Source organism: Rhinoderma darwinii, chromosome 4 (assembly GCF_050947455.1).
Source record: "Rhinoderma darwinii isolate aRhiDar2 chromosome 4, aRhiDar2.hap1, whole genome shotgun sequence".
Classification (NCBI taxonomy): domain Eukaryota; kingdom Metazoa; phylum Chordata; class Amphibia; order Anura; family Rhinodermatidae; genus Rhinoderma; species Rhinoderma darwinii.
In genome coordinates, this window is record NC_134690.1 from 164,217,475 (window position 1) to 164,231,903 (window position 14,429).

The window sequence follows — 14,429 nt, forward strand, 5'->3', positions numbered from 1 at the left end:
AAAAAATTCTGCAACAGTGGAATTTTGAAACCCGCAGGTAAATCGGTTACAGAAATCCACAGCAAATAGTGTGTTTTTGCTGCGCGTATTGCTGAAGAAACGCATTCTACTAGGTCCCCATCTTAGCATTCTACTTTTTTTGGGGCACAGAGCTATTGTACAACTTTTATTATTCTGTTATGTAATCTTAACTTTGTTCCATTATATCATATTTTGCAAACATTAAAGTATGTAAATAAGCTGCGGAAAAAACTGTAGTGTGTCTCATCCAGAGACTGCAGTGGCGGAACTCTATAGCGCGCGCTCTAGTTCCGGGCGGGCTGTTTACTTAGTTACTCTGCTGTATTGCTGGCTATGAGCTGTACTTCCGGACGGTGCTGTCAGACTATGACACTAAGTAGCCCCGCCCGGAAACTGGACACGGAGACACCGGGAGGTAAGCTTGGGCAGGGGCTCTGCGTCTTACGAACTTTAAGTGCTGTAGACAAAGGGATCGACTTCACAGGTAGCGTTTTGTATGGACTTTTGCAGCCCGGAAAGTAGTTGCTGGCGTACATAGTAACCCGTATCTATGTACATATTACACGTTGTATAGGATGATCTGTCATCTGTAAATGAGGGATTACATTAGATGTATGCACTGATTTATAGAATGGTCATAGTGAACAGATGTCATCGTACCCTGTCTGAACTGCCAGATCGGTTTCAGGTAGGGACCACACACATAACAATATGATCGGTTGTAATGATGGTCTGTGTGAATGGACAAAATGATTGTATGTTGATCGGATCTGATCAAATGGATCACTGTTATTACTATGATCGTAGCACAACAAGGTGATGGCAGGGAAGACCCCACTGTGTGTGACTGACAGCTCCTGATAATAAAGTATGGAGGGGTGGGGGGGGGGGGAGGGGGTTATAATGTGTAAAATCTCATATGATCAATGGTCTGATCAGCCTGTGTGCAGGTTATAGATGGGCCTTTGCCCTGACACGTCTACTCCTTTTAGTCTCTTTAAAGATAAGGAATGAAGCATAGGACCCTTGTCCCTAGTGGTTCTCCTATGGCTGAGGTTTATCCATTGCATCATATAACAGCTGACCTGCCAAGTCATCTTCTCTTTAAATGAATGGTTTCCTATGACTAGTAACCTAAAGAGTAGTTATTCTAGGAGCAGAGAGAAATCGCAGTGTGTTCTCCCCTTCATGACACTAATATTGTATTAGGAAATTGCACGTACTTCATATTGGAATCATTTCTTGTGCAAGTATAGGGGATGAGTCAGTCATTTCCCTGATAATGTGTCTGCAGTCCTTGTCATTTCCTGCTGCTTGCCTTTCTTAAAGGGTTGTTTTACGCCCTATCCCCCACTTAGGACCCCCCCTCTTTGAGCATTTCCTGCTCTGTTGGACCTGGCCCTTCATTTGAATGGCTAGCATGTGTTTGACCAGAATTACAATCGAGAATAAATCCAATACTGAGCACGTCATGTAGTTTTAGGGGATATTCACACGCTGCAGATTTGTTGCGGAAATGGATGCAATTGTTGTATTCATCTGAATGGGGCTTGCAGAAATCCATGTATATTCTGCTAAAACAACCCTATTCAAAGGAATGGAACTGATTTTCTGTTGCGGGAACTTTTGCAACAAATCTGCCGTGTGAATATACCCTGAGGCACATCGTTGTATCACATGTAAATGAGGCACCTTTATTTAAGACATTGCCACTGTTCACTTTTTCCTCTTTTACTGAACTTCGGCACAAAGAGGGAGATCTATTAATACTTCTGCACCCTGCAAACAATGCCCCAGTCCCTCTCCAATGTTAGGTGACTCTTGCTTAGGCTAAAAGGTAGAAAAATAGTGGACAAATGTTCAGAAATGTGTCGGGCCTGTTGCAACTCTGAATCCGCGCTCACTTTTGACACATTCAATTTGGCTTTATAAATAGGGCATTCCACAAAAACATTTTTAAATTTTTTTTTTAGCAGAGGTGGAGATTTTTACTTTTGAGATTTCAGCGCTCGGTTAGGCAAGTATTGGGTATTTTTAGGCCAGCCCCCGCTGTCAGGATTTCATGCAGATTCTACACCGGTATCCGCATGAAATCTGTCTCACATTGTTTTGAGTAGGAATTGGATGCAGACGGGGCGAATTTAAAATCTGCATCAATCAGTTGAATGTCACTTATTGACGCAGATTTCCACACACGAGGATTAGCCCCATGAATGGGGCTAATCCGCGTGTGGCCCTGCTGCAAAATAAAATGCCAATCGATGGCAAAAATCTGATATAAACCTTGGATTTCTGCCACGGATCCATGGGTCGAATTTGGTATATAAATGTTTGTAAAGTTTTCCCAAATGTAACATTTATGACAAAAGTACCAAATTGAAGGGGGTAGTCTGCATGTATGGAAACGTCTTTACTGAAAACAAGGACTATTTTATTGAACCAATATGAGCACAATATATAGCATGGAAAATGTGCAAGTGCTTAGATCTTGTGCTTCAGTCACATCATTGACTTTCATTTTGACCTTTAAACTTGTCAGCAGTTTATCTTTTGGAATGACCTGGACAAAGTGCAGATGGTGTCACTTATACATAAGCAGGTATTAGAGCAGCAAATGAGGACTTCACAGCGATCCGGGACTCTTCCTGTGCTTTACTCCATGTGGTCAACATCTTGATCCCTTCTATGCTGGAACATAATCTAGTGCGTGAAATAACTGTAACGGGGACAAATTGCAATGAGTCTGTAGAAGAGCAATAACCTATAGTACAAGATTATCTGTAAGGTGAGTAGTATCACGTGTGAGCCATGAAGTATCATGATTATTTAGGATGTTGCCTTAAAAAGTTCCAGGACTTTCACACTGTTTTTATCAATTCTTTATCAATATATTCAAGTTTATAGTTTAAATATTGAATTCTGGAAATTGGTTTATGAGCAGTTCAATTATATGATGTCATTATAGGAATGTCTTCCTTTACATACAATGGTAATAGTCCTGCAGGGAATCTCAATTTTAAGTGACTTTTTCAGCAGAACAGAGGGGCCATTCTGTGAAAATAGTGCACATAGAGGTTGTCCTAATCTACAGACTACCTTATGACATTTGTGAGCACTTTATTTGCAGAATGCAGACTGCTGTATACTGATCATCTGTAGGGCGAAGGTGGTGGGTTTAAAATATCCTGCTGTTACTGGAATGGTATTGCATGTTAAGGGAGTGATTCCAATGATAACATTATATTTAGAAATAGTTTATTATAATATTATGTTATTTATTTCAAATGAATATACTTCTAAAAATACTTGCTGTTTTGAAAATGCTGCCCATTACCTGTGTGGCCCACTATGCCAGCTTATGTTTACAATGCCAGGGTGGGATGTGTCATCCATTGACACATGACCATGGAAGCCAATCACAGTGGTAGTAGTGGGCCTTGACGGTGTTCAAACTGGAAGTATGTTTGGTATATTATTGTCATTCTAATATGGGCACAGTTAAGGGGTGTTCAGACATCCACCCGAATCGCGTGAAACCCCTTTAATATTTAAAGTGGCTTTAAACTTTACTTTAAAAGGGTTGTCTTTTTTGCAAAACCCTAATATAAAGCATTATACATGAGCTATATATATATATATATATATATATATATATATATATATATATATATATATACCCTCAACACATGGAGGATTTCTTTTGGCAGGTGCTATGTTTAATATATGACAGTCTATACTTGATTAGATAGCTGCGATGAGTTTGTCATAGATTGGGTCATTCATGACTGAGCAACCTGGTAACCCGGATTATTAGGCAAGGTTATATATAGACTGAAATCTGAGACTTTGACCTGCTGACAGGAGCGAGCAGATCTTCAACTTAATCTTCACATTCCTCTCCTAATTCCTTCAATTCATTCACGTCATGGGTTTGGAAACAAGTATGTGCAGATCACATCATGGAAGATCATACATGTTTAATATTGTAGGGTCTGGCATTATACAGTAGTAGATATGTAAACCTTTACATTGGCTGAGATTCATCGGTGAGCTTGTCAGTGGTTTCCATTTAACACGGAAGATTTTGGTGGCTAAAGGGAGTAACTTTCTCTTATTTTTTTTTTTTTTCGCATAATACTTTCCTAGTCAATTTGGTTTCTTCTTTTCCTGTTCCACCCTTGTCTATCCGAGGATTGTGAAATCCAGACAGCTTGGAATAAAATAACAGGTATTCCATTCTTCTATTTGTGACTGCCATTTATGTCTGTAAATGGGGCACGGCCCATAGGCATAACATAGTCTATAGTTTAGAATAAGGTCTGCTGTACTTTCATTGTTAACTTTAGTGACGTCATTAAATACAATACTCTAAATGTGTACACAGCTTGACAATACGGGGTAGATTTATCAATGTATTTATGCCAGTTTTCTGTCGTAAATACACTAGAAAATATGGGATTCGGGCCGAGTGGCATATTTATGAAGACCCAGGGCACTTTGTCGGTCACATGAATTTTTCTGGAAACGTGGGTTCGGAGTTGGGCTGAGAATAACTTGCCTATTAACATTGTCTTTAGCCTACATGCTGATTCTGCCACACGCTGCACTAGGGATGTCACCATACCAGAATTTGGACTTTGATACCGATACTTCGTTTAGTATTGCGATTTCAATACCAATTCGATACTTTGCCAACAGTAATAAAAAAAAAAAGTTCTTCCATTTTCTGACGTGAGGCGCGTGGTGTGATGATGAATTTAACCTCCACGTTCCTCACATTAATAGTAATTAACCCCATCATGTTTCTCAGTCATAATGGGTTAATGTGTAAGGTACATGATGGGGTTAATTACTATTAATGTGAGGCACATGGAGGTTAAATTCATCACACCTCGTGCCTCACATTAATAAGTGAAAGTGTTGTTTTTTTTTACAGCGTACACATCATAAATGACGCAAAAAAATTGTTGTGCAGGTTATTACGGCCGCACCAATACCGAATATGTGTGTTTTATGTATTGAGACTTATTTTAATGTTTATCGTAAAAAAAAGGCGTATGTCTATTTCTTAAAATTTATGTTTTTACTTTATTTTTAAACTTTAATATACTGGCATATATCAGATATATGCCAGTACATTAGCCTGTGTACTGATAGTACACAGGCAGTTGTTAAGACATACCTAAGTATGCCCTAACAACAGGAAATATGGTAAGACAGCCCTGGGTTCCTTCAATGGACCCTGGGCTGTCTGCCCATATATGGTATGGCCCTCGATCGCGTCACAGGAATTCCCTGTGACTCGATCCAGGGGCATCCCTTCTCATTTTCTCTTGAATGCTGCAGTCCGCTTTGATCGCAGCATTCAGGGGAATAGCGGTGGAGATGAGGTTTCTCTGATCTCCGCCATTGTAGAGTGGGGCTGCGGACCTGTAATACAGACATTGCCCGCTCCTGACATTAGGTGCGCGCGCGGTCAGCTTGATGTAATGCGGCCGGCGCTGCACTAATGAGCGGCGGCGCAGGCACCTAAGACAGAACATGGGGGTGTTTTGTGCGGCCGCCCTGTTCTGTCTTCAGTGCCGCTGCTCATTAGTGCAGAGCTGGCCGCATCACATCATCCTGACGCGCGCACTTGTCATGACTCAGGAGCGGGGCAATGGCTGTAATACACAGCCACAGCCCCGCTCTCATACATTCATGTGTTACTATACTGAGCTGTGCGGCCGCACAGCTTAGTATCGAAATACTTGAAGCAACGGTATCGAACCGTTTGGGGATGCACAGTATCGAAACAGTATCGAAGTTCCGATGCATCGTGCATCCCTACGCTGCACTAGGGATGAGAAGGATCACCAGTCGTACAATATTAATATAGCTACCCGAGTGTCCTTTGTGTCTTTTAGCAGTTTGTCATTAACAAATATCCCTTAAAGTATTGCATCTCTAATAGATGCTCTAAGATGTTCAGTATTTAATTGTGAAAAACACCAAAAATTAGCGAAAAATTGCAAAAATTAGCATTTTTCTAAATTTAAATGTATCTGCTTGTAAGACAGACAGTTATACCACACAAAATTGTTGCTAATTAACATCACCCATATGTCTACTTTAGATTGGCATCGTTGTTTGAACGTCCTTTTATTTTTCTATGACCTCACAAGGCTTAGAACTTTAGCAGCAATTTCTCACATTTTCAAGAAAATTTCAAAAGGCCATTTTTACAGGGGCCAGTTCAGTTGTGAAGTGGTTTTGAGGGCCTTATATATTAGAAACCCCCAAAAAGTCACCCCATTTTAAAAACTTCACCCCTCAAAGTATTCAAAACAGCATTTAGAAAATGTCTTAACCCTTTACACATTTCACAGGAATTAAAGCAAAGTAGAGGTGAAATTTACAAATTTCATATTTTTCTGCAGAAATAAATTTTTAATACAATTTTTTTTATAACACAGAAGGTTTTACCAGAGAAATGCAACTCAATATTTGTTGCCCAGTTTCTGCAGTTTTAGGAAATATCCCACATGTGGCCGTAGCGTGCTACTGGACTGAAGCACCGGCCTCAGAAGCAAAGGAACACCTAGTGGATTTTGGGGCCTTATTTTTGTTAGAATATATTTTAGGCACCATGTCAGGTTTGAAGGGCTCTTGCAGTGACAAAACAGTAAAAATCCCCCAAAAGTGACCCCATCTGGGAAACTAGACACCTCAAGGAAATGATCTAGGGGTGTAGTGAGCATTTTGACCGCATAGGTTTTTTACAGAAATTATTGGAAGTAGGCCGTGAAAATTAAAATCAACATTTCTTCAAAGAAAATGTAGGTTTAGCTTTTTTTTCCCTCATTTCCACAAGGACTAAAGGATTAAAAGCACCGCAAAATTTGTAAAGCAATTTCTCCCGAGTAAAACAATACCTCACATGTGGTAATAAACGGTTGTTTGGAGACACGGCGTGGCTGAGAAGGAAAAGAGCGCTATTTGGCTTTTGGAGTTCACATTTAGCAGGAATGGTTTGCGGAGGCCATGTCACATTTACAAAGCCCCTGAGGGGACAAAACAGTGGAAACCCCCCACAAGTGACCCCATTTTGGAGACTACACCCATTGAGGAAATTATCTAGGGGTATAGTGAGCGATTTGACCCCACAGTTTTTTTGCAGAAATTATTGGAAGTAGGCCCTGAAAATAATAATCTACATTTTTTCAAAAAAAAAATCTAGGTTTAGCTAATTTTTTCTCATTTCCAGAAGGACTGAAGGAGAAAAAGCACCACAAAATTTGTAAAGCAATTTCTCCCAAGTAAAACAATACCCCACATGTGGTAATAAACGGCTGTTTGGACACACGGCAGGGCTTAGAAGGGAAAGAGCACTATTTGGCTTTTTGAGATCACATTTAGCAGGAATGATTTGCGGAGGCCAGGTCACATTTGCATAGCCCCTGAGGGGACAAAACAATGAAAACGCCCAAAAAGGGACTCCATTTAGGAAACTACACCTCTTGAGGAATTCATCTAGGGGTGTAGTAAGCATTTTGACCCCACAGATGTTTCATAGAATTTATTAGAATTAGGCAGTGAAAATAAAAACAGTCCTTTTTCTTCAATAAGACGTAGCTTTAAGCGCAAATTTTTTCATTTTCTCAACAAATAAAGGAAAAAAAGAACCCAACATTTGTAAAGCAATTTCTCCCGAGTACGGCAATACCCCATATGTGGTCATAAACTGCTGTTTGGGCAAACGGCAGGGCTCAGAAGGAAAGGACCGCCATTTGGAGTGCAGATGTTGCTGGATTGGTTTCTGGGCGCCTGTGGGCCCAAAACAGTGGAAACCCCCCAGAAGTGACCCCATTTTGGAAACTACACCTCTCAATGCATTTACCAAGGGGTGTAGTAAGCATTTTAACCCTGCAGGTGTTTTGTAGAAATTAGTGTTCACTCGATGTTGCAGAGTGAAAATGGGATTTTTTTCCATAGATATGCCAATATGTGGTGCCCGGCTTGTGCCACCATAACAAGGCAGCTCTCTAATTATTATGCGGTGTTTCCTGGTTTTAGAAACACCCTACATGTGGCCCTAATCTTTTGTCTGGACATATGACAGGGCTCAGAAGTGAAGAGTACCATGCGGATTGGAGGCCTAATTTGGCGATTTACAAAGTATTGGTTCACAACTGCAGAGGCTCAGATGTGAAATAATATAAAGAAACCCCTGATAAGTGACCCCCATTATGGAAACTGCACCCCTCAAGGCATTTATTAAGGGGTGTAGTGAGCATTTTCACCCCACAGGTCTTTTCCATAAATGAATGCGCTGCGGATGGTGCAAATTAAAAATTTATATTTTTCCCTAGATATGCCATTCAGTGGCAAATATGTCATGCCCAGCTTATGACGCTGGAGACACACCCAAAAATTGTTAAAAGGGTTCTCCCGGGTATGACGATGCCATATATGTTGAAGGAAACTGCTGTTTGGGGACGTTGTAGGGTTCAGAGCCGAGGGAGCACCATTTGGCTTTTGGAGAGCGGATTTTGCTTGGTACTATATTTGTTTGAGTATTGCTGGTGTTTTATAATGTGGGGGTACATGTAAGCGGGGCGGAGTATATAAGGGGCATAGTCAGGTGGTATAAAAAATCCATAGATGTGTGTTATGCTGTGAAGCAATCCTTTCCGCACAGGCCAGTGTCGCACTGATAAATGGTGTCATTTCTTATCCCCCTTTTGGTCCACACTCCGCACCTTTTGTAGTTTGGGGAATTTTGCTGGGAAAGTGTTGTCCTGGTATAATACGGGCACCGTCGCTTCCAGCGGATATGTTTGGGCCCTTCCTGGTTCCCTAATTTTAGGTCCTTGATAAATCGCCTCTTGAAACAGAAGAAATGTTCCCCTCGGGCACAACTGCATATTTTTTTATTTTCTGACTTATTGGAGCCATAACTAATTTTATTTTTCATAGACGTAGCGGTATGAGGGCTGGTTTGTTGCGGGACGAGCTGTAGTTGTTGTTGGTACCATTTTGGGGTACATGTGACTTTTTGATCACCTTTTATCCTATTTTTTGGGATGCCAGGTAAACAAAAAAACGCAATTCTGGCACAGCTTTTTTCGTTTTTTTTTATACAGCGTTCACCATGCGTTATAAATTACATGTTAACTTTATTCTGTGGGTCAGTCAGATTCTGGCGATACCTAATTTATAGAACTTTTTTATGTTTTACAACTTTTTGCACAACAAAATTACTTTTGTAAAAAGAATGTATTTTTTCTATCGCCAAGTTGTGAGAACCATAACTTTTTAATTTTTTTGTCGACGGAGGTGTAAGAGGGCTTGTTTTTTGCGGGACGAGCTATAGTTTTTATAGGTACCATTTTTGGATACGTGCGACTTTTTGATCACTTTTTATTCTAATATTTGTAGGGCAAAGTGACCAAAAAACAGAAACTCTGGTAAAGTTTTTTACGTTTTTTTTTTACACTGTTCACCGCGTGCAATAAATAATATAATATTTTGATACCTCAGGTCGTTACGGTCGTGGCGATACCAAATACATATGGTTTATTATTATTTTTCAATAATAAAGGACTTGATAAGAGTAAAAGGGGGATTGTGTTTTATTTGATTACTTGAAACTTTTATTGTTTTCAAACTTTAATTTTTTTCACTTTTTTTTACACTTTTTTATACTTTTTTGTACACTTTTCTTCAAGTCCCACTAGGGGACTTGAAGGTCCAACGGTCAGATTTTTTTTTTTCTAATACATTGCACTACAGTATTAGATCTGTCAGTCATTCACTGACAGCAAGCCGATTAGGCTTCGCCTCCCGGCGGGGCCTAAATCGGCTTCCGTAATGGCAGAGCAGGAGACCATTGTGTCTCCTGTTGCCATAACAGCAGTCGCCAGTCCCGATTGCCTCTCAGGGCTGGCGATCTGCTAGTAACCGCTACGATGCAGCAATCGCTTTCGATTGCTGCATCGAAGGGGTTAATGGCAGGGATCGGAGCTAGCTCCGGTTCCTGCCGTTACAGGTGGATGTCAGCTGTACAGTACAGCTGACTTCCACCGCTGATGACGCCGGATCAGCTCCTCACCCGGCGCCATCTTGCCGGCAGCTACGGAAGCCGATCAGGCTCCGCTTCCGGGCGGATCTTGACCGGCTTCGGTGCTAGGCAGACCGGGAGGCCAGTATTAGGCCTCCGGTTGCCATTGCAGCCACCGGAACCCCGGCAATTTCATTGCTGGGGCTCCGATGAGCTGCAAACACCTTAAGTGCAGCGATCGCGTTTGAGCGCTGCACTTAAGGGGTTAATGGCGGGGATCGAAGCTAATTTCGGTCCCCGCCGTTACAGTCGGATGTCAGCTGTAAGATACAGCTGAGATCCGACGATGATGGCACCGACTCAGCTTCTGAGCCGGTGCCAAACATTTGACGTAAATATACGGCATTTTGCGGGAAGTCAATGCTTTCCATGACGTACATTTACGTCAAATGTCGGGAAGGGGTTAAATAGAAGAGGCAAAGTAGACCCCTCTATTCATATTGGTGTAATTGTTCTCTTCCGTAAGGACTGTTTTCCTGACAGGCAGAATGCTGTAGCCTCCTGTTTGACCCATTATAAGCCAATGGGATCTGTTTGCATCAGATAAAAGCAGATCTATCATATGCATCATGGATCCTTTAAAATGGAAGCCAAAACTAGTGTGAACAGCCTTACTTCACCTTCGAAACCAGTTTCATTTTTGTAATATTTGCTTGTTTGAAAGGCAAGGGCTACACGGCGACTTTGACCACGACACAGGTCGCCCGGCCAAAGATTGCTGTGTCCCGCTGCCAGCATTGCAGTTAATGATAGTGATTGTGGTCACCCGCAAGTTGCAGTGACTGTGACACCACAGACACAAGAAGTCCAGTGGGTTTGAATTTCTTGGGACTGTGGTGTCACGGTGCATGCAACTTGTCGCAAAGCGACCACATTCCCTTTCATTAACTGCAATGATGGCAGCAAAAACAGAGATCTTTGGCCTTGTAACCCATGTCGCGGCCAGAGTCACCGTGTGGCACTAGCCTAGGGCTTTTGTATAATGCACCCTTTTTTTTTTCTCTTGTTAATGGCCGTATTTGCACATAAATTGGGTAATGTGAATACACCCTGTGTTATACAATGTCTCATGTGTACTAGACTTATTAGTTCACAGGTTACTTATGTGACATGCATTTTCCCATGTAGGTGTCAACCACCACCCGCCCTATTTTGTGTCAATTCTGTCTGTTATTAACCATTAGTGATTATTTTATTTATTTTTTTGTAGCACTGGGTTGTGAGTTCCCTGTGCTTATTTATTACACTGCAAGCATAGAAGCAGTGTTTGCTACACATTATTTTTTTAATTTTCTTTTGCCATCACACCACTAACAAGTCATTAATTTATGTACGGAACATTTTGATACACAATATCTCCAGAAGGAAGAAAACTGTCTCTCTAGTGCCTCCTATAGACATTTACCCTGTGAATCAATGTCTGACCCTTTTAGAGCTTTGATACGTGATTCAGGTTATGACAGAAACCCGAGACACCCATCTATAGACAGAACTGTTTCGAGGTTGTTGCTTCTCATCAGTACGGAGTAGGGTTCGTGTTGGCTGTGGGAGATATCATGTGTACTGCCTCAGAAAAGACCTCTCACATAGTCAACCAGAACCCTGTTCTGTACTGGCATGGAGTACCAACTCCGAAACAGTGCTGCCTGTCATGTTTCAAGGCTCTATAAAGGGAAAGTTCACACGTAGCGTAAATGCTGCGGATTTTCTGCAACATATTTTGTTGTGGAAAATCCGCAGCAGAGTGCATGAGATTTGAACATCTCTCATCCACACGGAGCGTAAGTGGTAAGCGTAATAACCACTCAGAACCACTCAGAAATTGACCTGCGGTGCATTTTTTTGGTCCGCAGCGTAATCGCTGCTTTTTTGTTGCAGATTTTCCGTATTGAATTGAGGAGGTAAAACCCGCAACAAATCGCAGATGTTGCTGTTTTTGGCAAAAATTGCAACTCAGGTGAAAATAATAAAATCTTATACTTACCCAGAATTCTGTGCTTCTTCGTCCCAGCCGGCCTGGGATGACGTTTTAACTCCTGTAGCACACAAGGAAATGGCGACAGCACACTAATGCCACCTAAGCCACTAAATAAAAATATGCGTTACTGCTGTATCTACTTACAATAGTGAGGTTTTAAGCGCACATTTTGATCAAATTGTGTGAACCAACCTGCCACGACAAGGCGACCTCTATAAGGTGGGAACCTACGCTGCACATACACTCAGAACTGGGACTAAGCCTACCTATGCTTGGGGATCGTAGGAGCCCGCATTAATGTAATTAAAATCACCCCGGGCAAAATGGGAGGAGTGCAAGATCAAAAAATGGAGGCAGTCACTAACCCCACGTATATGCAATACATAAGAAACACAAAAGTTTGATCAGCACATGCCAGCAAAATGAAACAAAACGTGTATACAGGTGCAAGAACGCCTGCAAATTTATACAGGACACAAGAAAATGGCGACAGCACACTGCGAAAACTAATGCCACCTAAGCCGCTAAATATAAATAAATATGCATTACTGCTAAATCTACTTACAATATAATTGTGATTCTTATGTTTCATCTCCTGTGATCACTGCATACAATTACAGGCTGCAGCGGTCACATGGGATGGAGCGTCATCCCGGGAGGCCAGTCTGCAGGATTTCACAGGTAGGTATGGGCGTTTGTTTTTTTCCGCTTCTGTTTTCTGCAGCGGACATTCCAGACAAACTGCACCACAATTTGGTGTGATTTTTCGGACGGAACTCTCTGTGGCCGCCATCTGCAGATACGCTGTGTACTTTTACACAGCCTATCCGCGCTGTGTGAACATACCTTTAACGGTCGAATATTGACTTACAGAAATGAAAAGGTTACCCAGAGCTTAAAATCTTTTTTGTAATTGAACTAGTTATCATTTACATAATATGTTGCTGTCAGTCAATAGAAACATTCTTGTTCACATTCAAAGTCTAAAAACACATATTCAGTGTATTCACCTGGAGTTACTCCTGGCGAATATGTTTAAGGGCCTGGCCTGTTCACACAAAATTCTGCCTGGAAAAATCAGCTCCGGTTTTTTGCCTCGATTTTAGACGCGTTTTATGGCGCGATTTTTTTAAGGCATTTTTTTTCTTAGAGACAAAGTGAAAAACCGCACGCGTTTGTTTCTGTCTCCCATTGATTTCAATGGGGGTTTTGACTCGGAAAAGGTCTCAAGATTTTTCTTTTGCTCGTGGGGAAAAAAAACGCCTCCACCTCAAATCAAGGAGAGTAAATTTTGCCCGTTTTTTTTTTTAAAGGGCTTAATGCGTATGGTTGCTTTTCATCCAAGGGAGTGGGCTCACTCACAATTTTGAAGAACGCTTCCATGAATAAAGAATGGTATCTAAACATCCTCCAAGAGCGACTTCTCCTAGCGCTCCAGGAGCAATTTAGCGATGAACAATGCTTTTTCCAGCATGATGGAGCACCGTGTCACAAAGAAAAAGTGATAAGTAAGTGGCTCGGTGAACAATTCATTGAAATTTTGGGTCCGTGGCCAAGAAACGCTTCAGATCTCAATCCCATTGGGAACCTCTGGTCAATCCTCAAAAGCGGGTGGACAAACAAAAACACTGAAATTGTGATAAACTCCAAGCACTGATTAGGCGAGAATGGGTTGCCATCAGTCAGGATTCTATCCAGAATGCCAGGGCGAATCGCAGAAGTCTGTAAATATTGAGCCTTTGCATAAATTTGATGTATTTGTCGATAAAAGTCGATAAAACTTATGAAATGCTTAGAATTATTCTTCAGTAAACCATAGAAACATCTGACTAAAATATCTAAAAACAATAAAGCAGCAAAGTTTGTGTCAGTCTCAAAACGTTTGGTCAGGACTGTAACCTGTGTAGTTCATACGAGGCGTTGTTTTTTTAGGCTACTGAATTGAAAATCACTTTGTAAAAACAGGAGTGACGTCACTTTTTGAAGTCTTTTACAAGCTGATTTTTACCATTTCCATTGACACTTTATAAAAAAACACTCTTTCACACATTGCCGTTGAGGTGTGGTTAGTACCGTATCCGAAAACCGCATGCATTTTAACCGCAATTGAATGCGTTTTTCTATGTGGTTGCAATAAAAACCCAACCACATTGAAAAGCGCACCAAATCGCGGTAAAAACGCATGCGGTTTCGGTTGAGGTTCTGACCGCAACATATTAATGAACCTTATTAGTTATTATTCTATAGTCCTGGCTGTTTAGCTTATGTATAATTGCCTAAACTGGATATAATTGTATTTAATCCTCCGCTGTGAGAAGTTTTAGGTCT

General features: G+C 41.2%; 1 protein-coding gene across 5 annotated transcripts in view; it reads left to right on the forward strand.

Moving 5' to 3' along the window:
* Positions 1-346: 346 nt before the first annotated feature.
* Positions 347-14,429, forward strand: part of PCYT1A (phosphate cytidylyltransferase 1A, choline) — a 40,035-nt gene continuing 25,952 nt past the window's right edge. Inside the window, exons 1-3 of one of the 5 annotated variants that reach the window (XM_075861805.1) lie at positions 347-436; positions 2,561-2,806; positions 4,168-4,249. The gene's annotated coding sequence lies outside the window, so the exon portion shown is untranslated. The remainder of the gene's footprint in view (positions 437-2,560; positions 2,807-4,167; positions 4,250-14,429) is intronic. The other 4 variants (XM_075861806.1, XM_075861803.1, XM_075861804.1 and 1 more) reach the window with 4 other exon arrangements.